Genomic DNA, 13,524 nt, shown 5'->3' on the forward strand with positions numbered 1-13,524 from the left:
GCCACCCAACACAGCGCCATGCAGAATAGGAAGGGCACGACGCAGAAGAGGAAGAAGAGGATGACGCAGAAGCCAGCAATCATTCAAATCATTCGGGTTGGAAAAGACCTTGAAGGTCATTGACTCCAACCGTAACCCAACCAACTCTAAACTAGATCCTGAAGCGCCACATCTACACGCTTCTGGAACACCTCCAGGCATGGTGACTCCACCACCTCCCTGTGGGCAGACTCTTCCCACGCCTTCTGCTTCATCTCCGTCTTCCTCCTCTCCGCCGTTCCCATGTTCTCACCATCCCCACCCAAGCCCACCATGTGCGCTCTCAAACAGGACAAAGAAAAAGAAGAAGAAGGGCACGAGGCAGCAGACCAGATGGGAAAGGGGACAACACACAACAAGAGGAAGAGGATGATGACAAACGACAAGTAGAAAAGAAAGGGGACGTCGTCAGCTGTGCCCATGACGACCACGATGATCATAATGACTCTGCTGCTGCTGCTACTGCTGCTACTGCTGCTAGGGCTGAGGGTGTAGAAGAAGAAGAAGAAGAGAAAGAGAGGAGGAGGAAGCGGAAGAGAGGAAGAGGAACCTACCTTGCGCAGCAGAAGCTGGTGTCCAACATGGTCAGCCACCGTGTCCCACACAGCCATTGGCTCTGGAAAGCAAAGGAGAACCAGGGCACTGCCTCTCTCCACCAACTCGCAAAGGCAGCTCCACATCATGCCCCTTGTCACCACCATCCCCAGCCCCACATACGCACACTACCCCCCCTCAGATCACCTCAGGGTCTCAACCACCGCCTCGCTCTGCAGGACCTCTTGCTGCCCTCAATGTCCCAATCCCTTCTACCTTCAGTCCTGGTACGAGCCATCATGAAGATGGCCAGATGAAACACGGGCAACTGGACCAACGCTCTTGTCTCCAAAACGGATCCCTCCGCGGATGGTCTCAAAGGAGCCGAGGCTGGGAATCTGGATGCCCTAGAAAAGAAGGAGAAGAAGAGGAGGAAGAGGGGGAAGAAGAAGAAGTGCATCCACTTCTTCTTCTTCCCCCTCTTCCTCCTAAAGGACGTCCACTTCCTCGTCTTCCTCCTCTTCCTCCTCACGACCAACCAGGAGGAGGACGCACAAGAGGGCAAAAACGAGCACGCCACACAAGAAGGAAACAAAGGGGCAGAAGAAGAGGACAACCCATGAAGAGGACAACAAGGACAATGCAAGAGAAGGAAAAGGGCGACCGTGCTCTCCCCAAAACCACCAGCTTGATGTCTCATCCAGCAGGTCTTCCCTAACCTACCACGCCCTCCCAGACCCCACCACCTTCTCCCTCAAAGAAGCAAAACGCAAAGAATCACAAGAAGGGAGCCACGCAAGACAGTGCCACGCAGAAGAGGGAGGGTACGACGCAGAGGAAAACCCATTAGGAGGACAACAAGGACAATGCAAGAGAAGGAAAGGACAACCGTGGTCTCCCCAAATCCACCAGCTTGACGTCTCATCCAGCATGTCTTCCCTAACCGCCACGCCCTCCCCACCCCCCAACCTTCTCCCTCAAAGCAGCGAAAGGGAAAGAATCCCAAGAAGGGCGCCACCCAACACAGCGCCATGCAGAATAGGAAGGGCACGACGCAGAAGAGGAAGAAGAGGATGACGCAGAAGCCAGCAATCATTCAAATCATTCGGGTTGGAAAAGACCTTGAAGGTCATTGACTCCAACCGTAACCCAACCAACTCTAAACTAGATCCTGAAGCGCCACATCTACACGCTTCTGGAACACCTCCAGGCATGGTGACTCCACCACCTCCCTGTGGGCAGACTCTTCCCACGCCTTCTGCTTCATCTCCGTCTTCCTCCTCTCCGCCGTTCCCATGTTCTCACCATCCCCACCCAAGCCCACCATGTGCGCTCTCAAACAGGACAAAGAAAAAGAAGAAGAAGGGCACGAGGCAGCAGACCAGATGGGAAAGGGGACAACACACAACAAGAGGAAGAGGATGATGACAAACGACAAGTAGAAAAGAAAGGGGACGTTGTCAGCTGTGCCCATGACGACCACGATGATCATAATGACTCTGCTGCTGCTGCTACTGCTGCTACTGCTGCTACTGCTGCTAGGGCTGAGGGTGTAGAAGAAGAAGAAGAAGAGAAAGAGAGGAGGAGGAAGCGGAAGAGAGGAAGAGGAACCTACCTTGCGCAGCAGAAGCTGGTGTCCAACATGGTCAGCCACCGTGTCCCACACAGCCATTGGCTCTGGAAAGCAAAGGAGAACCAGGGCACTGCCTCTCTCCACCAACTCGCAAAGGCAGCTCCACATCATGCCCCTTGTCACCACCATCCCCAGCCCCACATACGCACACTACCCCCCCTCAGATCACCTCAGGGTCTCAACCACCGCCTCGCTCTGCAGGACCTCTTGCTGCCCTCAATGTCCCAATCCCTTCTACCTTCAGTCCTGGTACGAGCCATCATGAAGATGGCCAGATGAAACACGGGCAACTGGACCAACGCTCTTGTCTCCAAAACGGATCCCTCCGCGGATGGTCTCAAAGGAGCCGAGGCTGGGAATCTGGATGCCCTAGAAAAGAAGGAGAAGAAGAGGAGGAAGAGGGGGAAGAAGAAGAAGTGCATCCACTTCTTCTTCTTCCCCCTCTTCCTCCTAAAGGACGTCCACTTCCTCGTCTTCCTCCTCTTCCTCCTCACGACCAACCAGGAGGAGGACGCACAAGAGGGCAAAAACGAGCACGCCACACAAGAAGGAAACAAAGGGGCAGAAGAAGAGGACAACCCATGAAGAGGACAACAAGGACAATGCAAGAGAAGGAAAAGGGCGACCGTGCTCTCCCCAAAACCACCAGCTTGATGTCTCATCCAGCAGGTCTTCCCTAACCTACCACGCCCTCCCAGACCCCACCACCTTCTCCCTCAAAGAAGCAAAACGCAAAGAATCACAAGAAGGGAGCCACGCAAGACAGTGCCACGCAGAAGAGGGAGGGTACGACGCAGAGGAAAACCCATTAGGAGGACAACAAGGACAATGCAAGAGAAGGAAAGGACAACCGTGGTCTCCCCAAATCCACCAGCCTGACGTCTCATCCAGCATGTCTTCCCTAAGCCGCCACGCCCTCCCCACCCCCCAACCTTCTCCCTCAAAGCAGCGAAAGGGAAAGAATCCCAAGAAGGGCGCCACCCAACACAGCGCCATGCAGAATAGGAAGGGCACGACGCAGAAGAGGAAGAAGAGGATGACGCAGAAGCCAGCAATCATTCAAATCATTCGGGTTGGAAAAGACCTTGAAGGTCATTGACTCCAACCGTAACCCAACCAACTCTAAACTAGATCCTGAAGCGCCACATCTACACGCTTCTGGAACACCTCCAGGCATGGTGACTCCACCACCTCCCTGTGGGCAGACTCTTCCCACGCCTTCTGCTTCATCTCCGTCTTCCTCCTCTCCGCCGTTCCCATGTTCTCACCATCCCCACCCAAGCCCACCATGTGCGCTCTCAAACAGGACAAAGAAAAAGAAGAAGAAGGGCACGAGGCAGCAGACCAGATGGGAAAGGGGACAACACACAACAAGAGGAAGAGGATGATGACAAACGACAAGTAGAAAAGAAAGGGGACGTCGTCAGCTGTGCCCATGACGACCACGATGATCATAATGACTCTGCTGCTGCTGCTACTGCTGCTACTGCTGCTACTGCTGCTAGGGCTGAGGGTGTAGAAGAAGAAGAAGAAGAGAAAGAGAGGAGGAGGAAGAGGAAGAGAGGAAGAGGAACCTACCTTGCGCAGCAGAAGCTGGTGTCCAACATGGTCAGCCACCGTGTCCCACACAGCCATTGGCTCTGGAAAGCAAAGGAGAACCAGGGCACTGCCTCTCTCCACCAACTCGCAAAGGCAGCTCCACATCATGCCCCTTGTCACCACCATCCCCAGCCCCACAGACGCACACTACCCCCCCTCAGATCACCTCAGGGTCTCAACCACCGCCTCGCTCTGCAGGACCTCTTGCTGCCCTCAATGTCCCAATCCCTTCTACCTTCAGTCCTGGTACGAGCCATCATGAAGATGGCCAGATGAAACACGGGCAACTGGACCAACGCTCTTGTCTCCAAAACGGATCCCTCCGCGGATGGTCTCAAAGGAGCCGAGGCTGGGAATCTGGATGCCCTAGAAAAGAAGGAGAAGAAGAGGAGGAAGAGGGGGAAGAAGAAGAAGTGCATCCACTTCTTCTTCTTCCCCCTCTTCCTCCTAAAGGACGTCCACTTCCTCGTCTTCCTCCTCTTCCTCCTCATGACCAACCAGGAGGAGGACGCACAAGAGGGCAAAAACGAGCACGCCACACAAGAAGGAAACAAAGGGGCAGAAGAAGAGGACAACCCATGAAGAGGACAACAAGGACAATGCAAGAGAAGGAAAAGGGCGACCGTGCTCTCCCCAAAACCACCAGCTTGATGTCTCATCCAGCAGGTCTTCCCTAACCTACCACGCCCTCCCAGACCCCACCACCTTCTCCCTCAAAGAAGCAAAACGCAAAGAATCACAAGAAGGGAGCCACGCAAGACAGTGCCACGCAGAAGAGGGAGGGTACGACGCAGAGGAAAACCCATTAGGAGGACAACAAGGACAATGCAAGAGAAGGAAAGGACAACCGTGGTCTCCCCAAATCCACCAGCTTGACGTCTCATCCAGCATGTCTTCCCTAAGCCGCCACGCCCTCCCCACCCCCCAACCTTCTCCCTCAAAGCAGCGAAAGGGAAAGAATCCCAAGAAGGGCGCCACCCAACACAGCGCCATGCAGAATAGGAAGGGCACGACGCAGAAGAGGAAGAAGAGGATGACGCAGAAGCCAGCAATCATTCAAATCATTCGGGTTGGAAAAGACCTTGAAGGTCATTGACTCCAACCGTAACCCAACCAACTCTAAACTAGATCCTGAAGCGCCACATCTACACGCTTCTGGAACACCTCCAGGCATGGTGACTCCACCACCTCCCTGTGGGCAGACTCTTCCCACGCCTTCTGCTTCATCTCCGTCTTCCTCCTCTCCGCCGTTCCCATGTTCTCACCATCCCCACCCAAGCCCACCATGTGCGCTCTCAAACAGGACAAAGAAAAAGAAGAAGAAGGGCACGAGGCAGCAGACCAGATGGGAAAGGGGACAACACACAACAAGAGGAAGAGGATGATGACAAACGACAAGTAGAAAAGAAAGGGGACGTCGTCAGCTGTGCCCATGACGACCACGATGATCATAATGACTCTGCTGCTGCTGCTACTGCTGCTACTGCTGCTACTGCTGCTAGGGCTGAGGGTGTAGAAGAAGAAGAAGAAGAGAAAGAGAGGAGGAGGAAGCGGAAGAGAGGAAGAGGAACCTACCTTGCGCAGCAGAAGCTGGTGTCCAACATGGTCAGCCACCGTGTCCCACACAGCCATTGGCTCTGGAAAGCAAAGGAGAACCAGGGCACTGCCTCTCTCCACCAACTCGCAAAGGCAGCTCCACATCATGCCCCTTGTCACCACCATCCCCAGCCCCACATACGCACACTACCCCCCCCTCAGATCACCTCAGGGTCTCAACCACCGCCTCGCTCTGCAGGACCTCTTGCTGCCCTCAATGTCCCAATCCCTTCTACCTTCAGTCCTGGTACGAGCCATCATGAAGATGGCCAGATGAAACACGGGCAACTGGACCAACGCTCTTGTCTCCAAAACGGATCCCTCCGCGGATGGTCTCAAAGGAGCCGAGGCTGGGAATCTGGATGCCCTAGAAAAGAAGGAGAAGAAGAGGAGGAAGAGGGGGAAGAAGAAGAAGTGCATCCACTTCTTCTTCTTCCCCCTCTTCCTCCTAAAGGACGTCCACTTCCTCGTCTTCCTCCTCTTCCTCCTCACGACCAACCAGGAGGAGGACGCACAAGAGGGCAAAAACGAGCACGCCACACAAGAAGGAAACAAAGGGGCAGAAGAAGAGGACAACCCATGAAGAGGACAACAAGGACAATGCAAGAGAAGGAAAAGGGTGACCGTGCTCTCCCCAAAACCACCAGCTTGACGTCTCATCCAGCAGGTCTTCCCTAACCTACCACGCCCTCCCAGACCCCACCACCTTCTCCCTCAAAGAAGCAAAACGCAAAGAATCACAAGAAGGGAGCCACGCAAGACAGTGCCACGCAGAAGAGGGAGGGTACGACGCAGAGGAAAACCCATTAGGAGGACAACAAGGACAATGCAAGAGAAGGAAAGGACAACCGTGGTCTCCCCAAATCCACCAGCTTGACGTCTCATCCAGCATGTCTTCCCTAAGCCGCCACACCCTCCCCACCCCCCAACCTTCTCCCTCAAAGCAGCGAAAGGGAAAGAATCCCAAGAAGGGCGCCACCCAACACAGCGCCATGCAGAATAGGAAGGGCACGACGCAGAAGAGGAAGAAGAGGATGACGCAGAAGCCAGCAATCATTCAAATCATTCGGGTTGGAAAAGACCTTGAAGGTCATTGACTCCAACCGTAACCCAACCAACTCTAAACTAGATCCTGAAGCGCCACATCTACACGCTTCTGGAACACCTCCAGGCATGGTGACTCCACCACCTCCCTGTGGGCAGACTCTTCCCACGCCTTCTGCTTCATCTCCGTCTTCCTCCTCTCCGCCGTTCCCATGTTCTCACCATCCCCACCCAAGCCCACCATGTGCGCTCTCAAACAGGACAAAGAAAAAGAAGAAGAAGGGCACGAGGCAGCAGACCAGATGGGAAAGGGGACAACACACAACAAGAGGAAGAGGATGATGACAAACGACAAGTAGAAAAGAAAGGGGACGTCGTCAGCTGTGCCCATGACGACCACGATGATCATAATGACTCTGCTGCTGCTGCTACTGCTGCTACTGCTGCTACTGCTGCTAGGGCTGAGGGTGTAGAAGAAGAAGAAGAAGAGAAAGAGAGGAGGAGGAAGCGGAAGAGAGGAAGAGGAACCTACCTTGCGCAGCAGAAGCTGGTGTCCAACATGGTCAGCCACCGTGTCCCACACAGCCATTGGCTCTGGAAAGCAAAGGAGAACCAGGGCACTGCCTCTCTCCACCAACTCGCAAAGGCAGCTCCACATCATGCCCCTTGTCACCACCATCCCCAGCCCCACATACGCACACTACCCCCCCCTCAGATCACCTCAGGGTCTCAACCACCGCCTCGCTCTGCAGGACCTCTTGCTGCCCTCAATGTCCCAATCCCTTCTACCTTCAGTCCTGGTACGAGCCATCATGAAGATGGCCAGATGAAACACGGGCAACTGGACCAACGCTCTTGTCTCCAAAACGGATCCCTCCGCGGATGGTCTCAAAGGAGCCGAGGCTGGGAATCTGGATGCCCTAGAAAAGAAGGAGAAGAAGAGGAGGAAGAGGGGGAAGAAGAAGAAGTGCATCCACTTCTTCTTCTTCCCCCTCTTCCTCCTAAAGGATGTCCACTTCCTCGTCTTCCTCCTCTTCCTCCTCACGACCAACCAGGAGGAGGACGCACAAGAGGGCAAAAACGAGCACGCCACACAAGAAGGAAACAAAGGGGCAGAAGAAGAGGACAACCCATGAAGAGGACAACAAGGACAATGCAAGAGAAGGAAAAGGGCGACCGTGCTCTCCCCAAAACCACCAGCTTGATGTCTCATCCAGCAGGTCTTCCCTAACCTACCACGCCCTCCCAGACCCCACCACCTTCTCCCTCAAAGAAGCAAAACGCAAAGAATCACAAGAAGGGAGCCACGCAAGACAGTGCCACGCAGAAGAGGGAGGGTACGACGCAGAGGAAAACCCATTAGGAGGACAACAAGGACAATGCAAGAGAAGGAAAGGACAACCGTGGTCTCCCCAAATCCACCAGCTTGACGTCTCATCCAGCATGTCTTCCCTAAGCCGCCACACCCTCCCCACCCCCCAACCTTCTCCCTCAAAGCAGCGAAAGGGAAAGAATCCCAAGAAGGGCGCCACCCAACACAGCGCCATGCAGAATAGGAAGGGCACGTCCCAATCCTTTCTACCTTTCCATGGGGCAACGTCTATCTGACTCTTATTCTCCCATGCCCAGCACTATGCATACTTGGTGGTCTTCTTCATCCCCATCCTCTTTCTCTGTGTCTTTGCCATATTCCCGGTGGAACTACCATTGCCCACCAGGTCCTCCCCCATCCCACGTTGTTCGCTATCAAAGAAGAAAAAGGAAAAGGAGGGCACAATGCAGAAGAAAAAGAGGATAACTGGGGAAGTAGAAGAGGAAGAAGATGATGCTAAAGAAGAAATAGAAAAGAAAGAGTATGTCACCAGCCCATGCCAAAGACGATGACAATGATGATGATCAACCTCCTGTGGATGCTGAGCCTGTAAATGGATGTGCCCCCAGGACTCACACTTATATATCCTTGGCTCCAAGTTGAAGTCATAGAGCTGCTTATGTCATAGAGCTGCTGCTGATGTCAGGTGCTGGCCTTAGTGGTGGCTTCTGGGAGTTGGAGGCGTAACATAGAATCATAGAACCATGTTATGGGTTTTGGTGAGAAGGGATCACTAAATGTGATCTTCTCTAAACCCCTGCAGGCAGCAGGGACATCCCTAACTAGAGCAGGTTGCTCAAAACGCCATCAAGACCTTGAACGTCTCAAGGAATGGGTCCTCCAACACATTTTTGGACACCTGTTCCAGTGCTGCACTACCCTCAACAAGTTTACAGACACCGCCAAGCTGAGCAGTGCAGTTGGTATGTCAGAGGAACAGGATGTCATCCAGAGGGACCTGGACAAGATGGAGAAGAGAGCCCAGGTGAACCTCTTCAACAAGGCCAAGTGCAAGGTCTTGCAACTGGATTGGAACAACCCTCATTGTCAATGCAGGCTGGGGGATGATGGGTTTGAGAGCAGCACTCTCAAGAAGGACTTTTGTGTGCCGCTGCATGAAAAGCTGGTCATGAGGCAATAATGTGCACTTGCAGCCCAGAAAGAGGAGGATGACAACGCAAAAGACGGGGATGACGACACAGAAGAAGTGGACATCGTAGAAGAGGGAGGAGAGGACAATGCAAAAGAATTGGATGATGTAGAACAACACAGAAGACGACTGTGCCCAGTCAGAAGTGGATGGCTAAGAAGAAGGGCATGACAAGGAGGAACATGACACACAAGAGGAGGAGGATGACGCTGCAACATAAGGGGAGGACGCAAAAGAATGGGATGTCACACATCAATATGCAATAGGACTATCCTGAAGTAGAAGAGGATGAGTCAAAAGAAGGACATGACCCCGAAAACATGACACAGAAGAGGAAAAAAGAAACTGTGAGAGACTAAAAGCTTGTCTCTCCTGGTGTGACTCAACAAGGATAAAATCACTTGCTGCTTGCCCAGACAATAGCTGAAATGTGTTGGGCAGAGCCACTGAAACAACTCTTGGAAGGTGCAAAGATAACATCGCTCACTGGACCAGAGCTGGCCTGACAACAATGGTCTGAAGCCACCTTCGGGAATATGCATAAAACAAGATAATCTCCACCCATCAAGTACCCTGGAAAGGGAGGATGGTGAGACAATGGATTCACCACCTGTTTATACTTACCTAAGGATGATTTCCTGGCCCCTGATTTCCTGAGGGACAATACTTGGACACATACCTAAGGACTCAAAACTGTATAAAAAGACCTGAGCAACTACTGGCTTGGTAGAAGACAAACGGAGGACCAAAAACACAGATGGAGGAAAACACAGGACAATGCCGCTGAGAAAGAAAGCACGAGAGAAGGAAAAGCCCGGGACAATGCTGCTCTGAAGAAAAGAGGCCATGGAGCCTGGAAGAAGCAGACTGAACCCTCTCTCCATGTCTTAAGTTCTGCCTGCTGCAACTCATGGAGCTGAAGAAGCTGCTCAGAGGACCGCATCTCTTCTCCAGCCAAAGCCTCAGCACTGTTTCTCTACAGACCCACTACCTCCTGCAGCACCTTTCATCCACAGACTCAAACTGTCTTGGGGAGGGTGAAGGGTATGGTAATATAATTCCTCTTCTGTGTCTCTTCTCTCTCTCTATTTTCTCTCTCTCTCCTTCTGATCCATCCACTTTATTTATGTAATAAATAGTCTAGCTGTTGATATTTTGGCCTCGTTTGTGCCTCTCATTCCACAAAACAGGAATATTCAAAAGAACTGAGTCTCTTTCCCTCTCTGGACCGAGACAGAAACACAGAAGTAGGGAATCATCAAAATCATTCGGGTTGGAAAAGACCTTGACCAACCGTAACCCAACCACCACTAAACTAGATCCTGAAGCACCACATCTACACGCTTCTGGAACAACTCCAGGGATGGTGACTCCACCTCCTCCAGGGCAGCCTCTCCCCAGGCTGAACTACTCTCTCACCCCTCTTCTCCCCATGTCCAGCCTTGTACACTCTTGGTCTTCTGCTTCATCCCCATCCTCTTTCTCTGTGTCCTTCCCATTTTCTCACTGCAACTACCAATGCCCACCAGGTCCTCCCCTATCCCACGTTGTTCGCTATCAAAGAAGAAAAAGGAAAAGGAGGGCACAATGCAGAAGAAAAAGAGGATAACTGAGGAAGTAGAAGAGGAAGAAGATGATGCTAAAGAAGAAATAGAAAAGAAAGAGTACGTCACCAGCCCATGCCAAAGACGATGACAATGATGATGATCAACCTCCTGTGGATGCTGAGCCTGTAAATGGATGTGCCCCCAGGACTCACACTTATATATCCTTGGCTCCAAGTTGAAGTCATAGAGCTGCTTATGTCATAGAGCTGCTGCTGATGTCAGGTGCTGGCCTTAGTGGTGGCTTCTGGGAGTTGGAGGCGTAACATAGAATCATAGAACCATGTTATGGGTTTTGGTGAGAAGGGATCACTAAATGTGATCTTCTCTAAACCCCTGCAGGCAGCAGGGACATCCCTAACTAGAGCAGGTTGCTCAAAACGCCATCAAGACCTTGAACATCTCAAGGAATGGGTCCTCCAACACATTTTTGGACACCTGTTCCAGTGCTGCACTACCCTCAAACCAAGTTCACAGTATCACAGTATCACTAAGGTTGGAAGAGACCTCAAGGATCATCGAGTCCAACCTGTCACCACAGACCTCATGACTAGACCATGGCACCAAGTGCCACATCCAATCTCCTCTTGAACACCTCCAGGGATGATGACTCCACCACCTCCCCAGGCAGCACATTCCAATGGTGAACGACTCACTCAGTGAAGAACTTTCTCCTCACCTCCAGCCTAAACTTCCCCTGGCACAGCTTGAGACTCTGTCCCCTTGTTCTGGTGCTGGTTGCCTGGGAGAAGAGACCAACCCCTTCCTGGCTACAACCACCTTTCAGCAATGAGCTCACCCCTAAGCCTCCACATCTCCAGGCTAAACAATCCCAGCTCCCTCAGCCTCTCCTCACAGGGCTGTGCTCAAGGCCTCTCCCCAGCCTTGTTGCCCTTCTCTGGACACGCTCAAGTGTCTCGATGTCCTTCTTAAACGGAGGGGCCCAGAACTGGACACAGGACTCAAGGTGTGGCCTAACCAATGCAGAGGACAGGGGCACAATGACCTCCCTGCTCCTGCTGGCCACACTATTCTTGATACAGGCCGGGATGCCATTGGCCTTCTTGGCCACCTGGGCACACTGCTGGCTCATGTTTAGGCAGCTGTCAATCAGCACCCCCAGGTCCCTCTCCGTTTGGCAGCTCTCAGCCACTCTGACCCCAGCCTGTAGCTCTGCATGGGGTTGCTGTGGCAAAAGTGCAGCACCCGGCACTTGGACTTGTTGAATGCCATCATGTTGGACTCTGCCCATCTGTCCAGTCGGTCGAGGTCCCTCTGCAGAGCCTTTCTACCCTCTGACCAACATCTGTTCCCAACTTGGTGTCATCTCCAAACTTGCTGATGACTGACTCAACCCCCTCATCCATATCATCAATAAAGATGTTAAAGAGGATGGGGCCCAGCACTGATCCCTGGGGGACGCCACTGGTGACTGGCCGCCAGCTGGCTGTGGCACCATTCACCACCACTCTCTGGGCTCAGCCTCCAGCCAGTTCCTAACCCAGCTCAGAGTGTTGTGGTCCAAGCCATGAGCTGACAGCTTAGACAGCAGTTTGCTGTGGGGGAAGTTTACAGACACCACCAAGCTGAGCAATGCAGTTGGTATGTCAGAGGAACAGGATGTCATCCAGAGGGACCTGGACAAGATGGAGAAGTGGGCCCAGGTGAACCTCATGAGGTTCAACAAGGCCAAGTGCAAGGCCTTGCAACTGGATTGGGACAACCCTCATTGTCAATACAGGCTGGGGGATGATGGGTTTGACAGTAGCACTGTCAGGAAGGACTTCTGGGTACTGTTGGATGAAAAGCTGGACATGTAGCAATAATGAGCACTTGCAGCCCAGAAAGTCAACTGTTTCTTGGGCTGCATCAAAATAAGTGAGGCCAGTAGGTCAAGGGAGGCGATTCTGCCACTCTACTGCACTCTGGTGAGACCTCTCCTGCAGTACTGTATCCAGGTCTGGAGTCCTTAGCACAAGAAAGACCATTTGGAGTGGGTCCAGAGGAGGGCCATGAAAATGATGAGAGGGATGGAATACCTCCCCTACATGGAGAAGGCTCCAGTGTGACCTTATTGTGGGCTATTAGTATTTAAAGGGGCCTTTAAAGAAAGACAGGGACAGTTTTTAAACTAAAAGAAGGGAGATTAGATATACCAGATATTTTTTACAAATGTCTGCAAATCAGTCTTATCATGCAGGCTCTCAGCTTGGCGTTTTCCTCCACCACATAAATCTCCTCAAACAACTTAATGGTGCACTTCTGGAAAGCAATCAGAGAAGTTTCTCCTCTTTTTTACCTATGCTCCCTAGAGTGGCTCAAGAATTCAGAGATTTAGTGTTATGGACTCTCCTACAAACAGCTGTTTGCTACACACATGGCCACAACCACCACCCACCACAAAGACATTGCAAAATTTACAGCAAATCTGTAGTGGGATGGAGAGTAGCTCGCTCACATTTTGTCTGGCTTGTGCATAATGTGCTGCTGGCTGGTGGGAGCAGCAAAGCTTTGACAAGCTGACAAAATCTTGATGTTTTAATTTTTCTTTTTAGGGGAAATTGATCTTCATGAGACCAAAGTCTCACGAGTTTTCCAATTTATAGCTAAACAACAAAAGCAATAACAGTGGCAAATTCCTTCTTGTGTCTTCCATGCCCTAAGAATCTCCCCGAGTATAATCCAGCCTCAGGGATGCACATATTCCTCATCTACACTGCCCTGGTCTCTCCAATAGCATACCTCCATTTATGGCCAATTCCTGGTATTTGAAAGCAAAGGGGGGAAAAAAAGCAGAGACCAGACAACCTCACCCTCAGAATATATATGACCAGTAAGAGAGGAAGTTTTCTTCTCCGTGGTTCCAGTAGTTACTGAGTGGCCATAGCCCTCAAGTCTGAGGTTGGAATGTAATTGTTTTACAGCAGAGGCACTCTGAGGGCAATGCACAAAG

The sequence above is a fragment of the Dryobates pubescens genome, chromosome 10 (assembly GCF_014839835.1).
Source record: "Dryobates pubescens isolate bDryPub1 chromosome 10, bDryPub1.pri, whole genome shotgun sequence".
Classification (NCBI taxonomy): Eukaryota; Metazoa; Chordata; class Aves; order Piciformes; family Picidae; genus Dryobates; species Dryobates pubescens.